Source organism: Passer domesticus, chromosome 9 (assembly GCF_036417665.1).
Source record: "Passer domesticus isolate bPasDom1 chromosome 9, bPasDom1.hap1, whole genome shotgun sequence".
Taxonomy (NCBI): Eukaryota; Metazoa; Chordata; class Aves; order Passeriformes; family Passeridae; genus Passer; species Passer domesticus.
The window spans coordinates 41,074,858-41,082,229 of record NC_087482.1 but is presented as its reverse complement, the minus strand read 5'-3'; positions in this window follow the sequence as shown (position 1 = coordinate 41,082,229).

Here is a 7,372-nt window from a genome sequence, read left to right as displayed (position 1 = left end):
CATGTTTATTGACCTTGTCCTTTCTGTAAAATAGAATCATGTTTAATTTGCCTGTGCTCTTCCATTCAGCATTTTGTGGCAGGTGGGTGAAATCAAATGCGTTGGAATTTAGTTTCAATTGGGTGATACTGCTATATTCCAGCATATTTACCTTTTATCTAAAAATGTAGATAATTTTATCTCTATATCTTTTCTTATGTGTAGGCCAATGACAGTACATACAAGTTTTATTCCTCTTAAGCCATATACAGAATGGAACAGCATAATTTTAATTTTTCAGATGTAAAATGGAGATTTCCCTAAGCTCTGCTTTGGTATCTTTGCAGCTTTGGTATTTCACAGGCACTGTGCACTGGCTCTAACCAGAGGCTCACTGTGGTGGTGTGGACTGGTTTGTTTTATTTGTATGGATCATTTCTCTCCTTGTGCAAACGTGCAAAGTTGGGTTTGGTCTCCCTGGGAAAGGTGTTTTTAGTTGTATTTTCCCCACACAAAGCAAACAGCAGCATGAGCAGTGGGTAAGTTCCAGCTAATCCCCTCTGTGAAAGCTTTAAGTGGGATTTAATTAACCTTTAAATCTGGAAATTTCAGCCTGTATTAATAAAACTCCGTAGGACGGGACACTTTGGAAAGCAAAACAGGAGGAAACTGTTAATGCTGAGATTGTGTTACATCTTTAACAAGATACCTTTAAATTCTGCCAGCAAAAGTGTAACAGCTGGGAGTGCTGCAGGAATGTCCTTAAGGAGCACTTAGTGTCCTGTTTGTCAGGGCTGTGCCTGCCTCCGTGGGGCAGAGCAGCTGGTGTCGTGCAGAACTGCTGTGACTGGAACAGCGTGGCAGTGCACATCACTCACCAGAGGAGAGGAGATGCCAGGCAGGGCTGCCTGCCCTGCCCTGCCCTCTGAGCTGAGCCCTGCCTGGGCTTTCAGAGCATCCTCTGCCTCTTGTGGCTCTTCAGAGCATCCTCTGCCTCTTGTGGCTCAGGGAGGCTTCCCTGCTGCTGGGAGCTGAGCCCAGGGCTGGCTGAGTGCACCAAGGGTGCCTCAAAACCCAGGACTGAGCAGCCTTGCTGGGCTAGAAGAGCCTGGAAATCTGAGCACAGAGCCAGGCAGTGGCCAGACTGTGTCCTAGAGCAAGAACTGTCACCTTTCAGAAATCCCCAAGGCTTAGGGCTTTGTTACATGACATGTGGAATGCCAGCTCTCAGTGCTGCTGTAAGCCTCAGCTGATTGTGAGATTTCATTCCTTGTTTTTCTTCTTGCTGCCTTTCAGGAAATTGGAGTCTTTTGCAGTCAAGGTCAGCTCTAGCACGGCCAAAGTGGTTGCAAAGAAGGTCATTGCACATTTCAATTTATCACCCAGCTCCTTTCCCCTTCCTCTTCTAAACTTTCTTGGGGTTTTCCCCCCACTTTTCCCCACACCCTTCCTGTGTTTCCTCACTGCTCTGGTGCTGTCCTCAGAGCTGGCTGAGCCCAGCACTGGGTTTTGCTGGGTTCCTGTGGCTGGGCTGGGTGTGCTGGGGCTGCAGGGTCTGTGTGAGCCTCCAGCTGCCCTCTGGGAGCTGGGAATGCTCTGCTCAGCCTGGCTGGCACCAGTGGCAGGGTGCAGCTGGTGCCCACCAGCCTGAAAGCCAGTCTGGAATCCTCTCAGTGCCTGCCCACTGCTGTCCCAGGAGGCAAAGACCTCGAGCTCCTGTGCTCTCCACTCACTTCTGTGGGACAGGAATTGGAGCAGGAGCAGGAATGGGCTGGGGAGTGTTTGACTTGTCTGTTCTGGAGTGCTGGGCTCTGGGACAGGGCTGAGATTTGAGGCTCTAGACAGACATATTTGGAATAAATGAGAGTAGTGAGAAGCCTGGGAAAGCTTGGCACCCACGTTAAGGTCTGTTCCAAAGTGAGAAGTACTCTTCTGCAAGGAGAAATAACTCCCCAAGTGCAGTGGGACAGGACAAGCACTGAGGAGCTTTGGCTGTTGTAGGGACACTGAGGTCAGACCTGTAGGCATTAGGTAAGCCCAGGGATGGGCTGTGAAATCATCAATGGATGTTTTTTAAAGTTAGGTGAGCATCTGTCAGGGATGGCTTAAGGAGAGTTGATTTTTGCCTCAGGGCAGAGGGATGGATGAGGTGACCTTCCAGCCTGTTTGATAGGATTTAATGCTTGTTGGGATGGCTTTGTTTTCTTTTTTCTCCCTAACTTGTAGGTACAGGGAGGACAGATCTGGTGGATTCTTGAAAGAAACTGTTTTTAATTTACTCACCAAGAATGATCTGCAGCTGCCAGGGAAATGAAAAGCAGATTATGCAAACTCAAGACTTTCCCTAACAATGGGAGCAGTGTTATTGCAACACATAAAAGGCTGAGCAGAGAATTAGGGGTATCTATCAACTTTAATATGTTTAATTTAAAAAGGAACAGGTTGCACCAACAATTTTTTTTCCTACTTAATGAGCCCCATTCATAAGTAGAATAACAGGATTTGCCTGTCACCCAGAGGAAATCATGCCATGTGTATTTGTACTTTGGTGCAAAACTTGTGTTGATCGCAGTGATTTAAAACTTTTTCCAGCCCAGCTGCAGTCAGTTTGATGTCAGGATCCTTTCATCTGGAGACAGATGCACCCTTGGTAGAATCCTCAACACGTCTGTGTCTTTGTTCAGACTCACAAAGTACCAGCTAAAGATTAAAAATAAAAGCATACATGGATTATTGCATGTTACTCCTCAGAGATAACTGCTGCGAGGTAAGATTTGACTTATCCAAGACCTGGTTGCAGATTGCTGAAGAATCTCTAGTGCATAATGTGAATTTGGCCTTTTGCACTTCTGTTCTGTTGGTGGGTGCTGGGCAGTGACAGTGACCATGGGGTGCTCCCCATGTCCTGAGCCATTCCTCTGCTGTAGGACTGAGGCACTGAAGAGGGAAAAGGGTTTCTGTGTGTCTTGGGTGAGTGTCAGGCTGGAGACAGGACCTGTGTCCAGTCTGGTGTGTGGATGGACAGCAGCACAACTCTGCTGCCACTGAGTTTCCCCTGCCACATTTCCTTTCATTAGCACAAAGTAGCCTTGATGGGCAGGCAGAGGGCAGAAAGCTCCCAGGGAGCCCCCAGGGCTGGCTGGGGATGGCAGGAGGATCCTCTCTGGGCCTTGGGAAGGGCTCTGCTTCTCCTGTGTGCTGTACCTGCAAGGAAAATCCTCCACACTGGAGTTGTGATCTGCCCTCCTTGTGTCCTTGGAGTCCTCACGCATCATCAAGAAGGAGAAAGTAAGAGCGATGCCATGAGGATAATGTTCCCTGGTACAGAAGATGCCTCATTCTGGACCCTGTATTTTCAAAGATGGGAATATCTTTGAAATATGGAATATCTTTGAATGAGCCAGGGAATATCCTGGCCCTCAATTCACAATTAAATCCATGTTAATTTTTAATGAAATCTAACAGAAATAGCCAAACCTGGACAGAAGGAAGCAACTGACAGAAATAGGTTGCTCCATGAATTAAATGCTGTTGGGATGTGCAGATTTGGAAACTGGGACCTTTGTATTTACCAGAGCAACTCTTCTGAATGCATGGATGAACACAAGCAAGTCATCATCAAGGAGGTGACAGTGACAAAGTATTGGTAAGCAAATCTGGGAAAGGAGGGCTCAGAGAGATCAAGTGAAAGAAATTTTGCATTGCTCTAGATACAGAGGTGAGAAAATGAGAAATTCGATCTTTCTATTATAATCGACATAAAGAATTACAGGGCAGCCAAAGGGCACAGAGCTAAACAAAGCTGTTCCCTTTAAGTTTATTTCAAATGTCTCTCTGCTTCAGCACTGTGTCCTTCAAGACCTTCTCTCTGTAATTGCATGTGGCAGCCTCTTTAGAGCTGGGTGCCAAATGCTGCTCCAAAACAGACGCAAAAATCAACAGGCAAGAGAGGGCATTGCAGCAAGTCCTTAGCAGGGATGTTGCTCCTTTGTTTCACAAACAGGTCGGTAAAGAGGGTTAGGAAAAGCCACTTAGTTCAGGGGCACTGCTCTGCTTGGCTCTGTGACAAAACATGGCCAGGGAAGTGATCTGGTGTTGGCAGCTCTGTGCAAGGAGCTCCTGGAGATGTTTGGGCTTATCCCTCCCTTTTTTCCTTCCAGTGAAAGGAAAAGTTGGTAGGGTGATTTTTTCTCTCTGGCCCTTTTGATTTTTCTGTTTTTGAGGCAGACATGGGAAAAAGGGGCCTTTTAGGAATTCTTGTTGCAGCATTCCTTTCTGATGCCAGCAGAAATAATTAGGGCTTGCCCAAAGAATCCAGTATTAATACAAAGTCAGACAAACTCCCATTATTTCTCTTGGACTTTCTTAATCCTGTCCATTCACTGAAGTTCAGCTTCATTGATTAGCACTGCTCAGCCTAAATCTTATATTCTTGAAGTGCTGGAAAGGCCTCAGTGCCAGAGGCTTTTTCTGCTGTTTTCCCAAGTGATTTTCCCATATTGTGCAGCAGGAGGAATGTCATATGAAGATGTTAATCCCTTTTGAGATGTGCTCTAAACAAGTATGTGAAAAACACGGGGAAAATGAAGCAATCCATTATTTTGCATTTAATTTTCCATCCCTATTGTCTCGTAGCCCTGGTGGAACGCTTGACATAACACACCTCCACAGCTTGTCCACTGAACATCTGTCAGTCAGTCCTTACATCCGCTTCAGAGACTGCTCAGAGCAGCAAGTAAATGTTCTCAGACATGCAGAATGTCACTGGAACAGAATGAATCTTTTTTCTGTGTTTGCCATGGTGGGAGCAGGACACTGCTGGTCTCATTCCAATGTTCAGAATGCTGAGTGCTTCCCCATCAGGACAAAACTGCTGAGGGCAACAGCAGAGCAGTGACTGTCAGATCTCCATGTGCCAAACTCAGCCCTGGAACTTCAATCCTATTGATTTCTTTAACAGAAGACCTCTTGATTTTTTTTTTTCCCCCCACTATCACCTGGATTATATTCATCACAGAAATTTCTGCCCTCAGACCTGAAGGTTTCTCATTGTCATGCTCCATCTGCTGAACCTGGCTTGTTCTGCATGACATCTGCACTGGATTTTCATGTTGGGAAATTCCCCTCTCCATGTCATGAGGCTGCCCTTTGAGAAGGGCTCCCTTTGAAAGGACACAGAGGGGTCTGCCAGAGCACTGCCTCCTAATAATTGATTTCCAGGTCTCACCATTCAGCTTGAGTTTTTTCACACCACAGCCTAAGTTCTTCCCCAGCTGTTTCTAGATCTTTCAAGAATCTGAAAATGCAGCAAGAGCAGGAGAGCCCATGTTTGCAGGAGTTGTATGTAGGGTTCCTTTTGTTCTGTTGCTGGTGTACCAGAACCACACACACTCTCTGTGTTAAGATGGGTATTACAAGCAGGTGGCTCAGAAAGTGCCTGTATCACTTCCAGCCTTCAGGACAGAGCTGGGCAGTGCCTCTGTGATGTCCCAGGATCCCCATCCCTAGCTCAGGATATGTGAATCACAATGAAACTTTCATTTGGCAATTCAAGAGCAGGTGCTGCTTTAATGGTTTGCAATAATTCGCATTCACAGAATCACAAAATGATTTGGCTTGGAAAGGACTTTCCAGCCAACCAGCCAAACCTTCCCTGCCAACCACCTTCCACTCTCCCAGGCTGCTCAAAGCATCATCCAGCCTGGCCTTGGGCACTTCAAGGGATGGGGCAGCCACAGCTTCTCTGGACAGCCTGTGCCAGGGCCTCCCCACCCTCACAGGGAAGAATTTCTTCCCAATATCTGATCTGAATTTACCATCTTTCTGTTTAAAACCTACACTTCCTGATAAATAGTGTCATTTATCTTTCCTTCAGGCACTGGGAGGGGCTTTTTCTTGTAGTATACATAATGCCACAGCATGATGAAAGCTTCAGTGGGTAGGATTTTTCCACAGACTTCACCCCTTCAATCTTCATTAAATTCTGTCTTTACCCAGAAAGAGAAAAAAAAAAAAAAAAACAGATTGGTAAAAACAGAATAGTGAATGGGTCCATAATAATGTAATGTTTCATTTCTCAGACCTAAAACACAAATAGGAGTGGTGCAAGGTGAAGGCTGTCCTTGCAGCCCTGGAGGTTCTGATCTGCTGGCACTGGGGGAACTCTGGGCTGGGAGCAACTGCTGTGTCCCCTTGGTTCCCCTCCCTTCCCTGCATCTCCAGACTGGCTGGATGCCAGCAATTAGAAACTAATTGAGAAGCTTTCAAAATGCATCTCTTCCCCATTCCTTCTGCTCTGTTTAATCCTCTCAGAATCCCAGCAGAATTCCTCACAGGGGATTTTGCGCCGTGTTTGTGTTTGCTCAGTGTCTGCAGCTAGAGCAGGTGTCTCAGCAGAGTGGGGCTCTTTGGGACCTGGGAGGGACTCATTTTCTTGCTTTTTTCCCTGCTGCTCTGTCCTCCTGGGCACTCTGTTTTGGCACAAACTGGGATGGCCCTGCCTGCACAAGTGTCAGTCCCTGAACTGATCTTGGAGGTGTGCAGGTCAGGGCTTGGGTCTGTAACACTGGCAGGTGTTTCTGTGCTTTTCCCTTACCTCACTTTTATATTGAATTATTTTGCTATGGATAGCCTGGGAATTTCCCAGAAGCAGGGAGAAGGTGGCTTCATCTCCTCACTGTCCCCATTTCTGGATGCACAGTACCTGCATTGTTGCATCCTTTGCCTGAGGAGCCCTGAGCAGTGACCAGCATTGTACCCAGCAGTAGCCAAAAATGCAGCACTAGAGCCAAGCAGTGCCTTGGGGAGCCCGAGATCCCCTTCTGCTTTGTAAGTCTTCTCCCTGAGCTGCAAACCATTCCTTGCTATTATGCTCATTCCTCAGTTACAGATGTTTTTTCCCTGCATCCAGCAGGGAGTGCAAGGAGTCATCCCCCCCTCCCTGCAGCCTCTCCCTGGCTTTGCATCTCCTCCCTGCTCACCCCATAATCCTGTTTTTGTCCAGGCATTCCAGGTTGCCAAGGGAGGGTCAGGAGTGTGTGCAGCCATCGTTTCCATCCTCAGCCTCTGCCAATTCCATGGAGTGTGGGCCAGACCCCACGTTATTGCCATCACAACTCTTGTGGGTGCTGGCAGATTCAGCCCAAGGGAGAACTTTTTAAGCAGAAGCATTTAAATGCCTGGTAAGTGGAAAACAAGAAACTGCTTTGCCATTTAGACCAAGGTGCTCCCCAGCAAGGGGGAAGATGTCTGGAGCAGGTTTTGAGGGCACAGAACAGGCATGGCCACCCTCAGCCTTCCTCCTCCTGCAGGGTGGCTGCTCAGGAGGGCCTGGCACTCTGAGGAAGCAGCTGTGGGTCACTTTGCTTTTCCCCCTGTTTGTTCCAGATCCCCA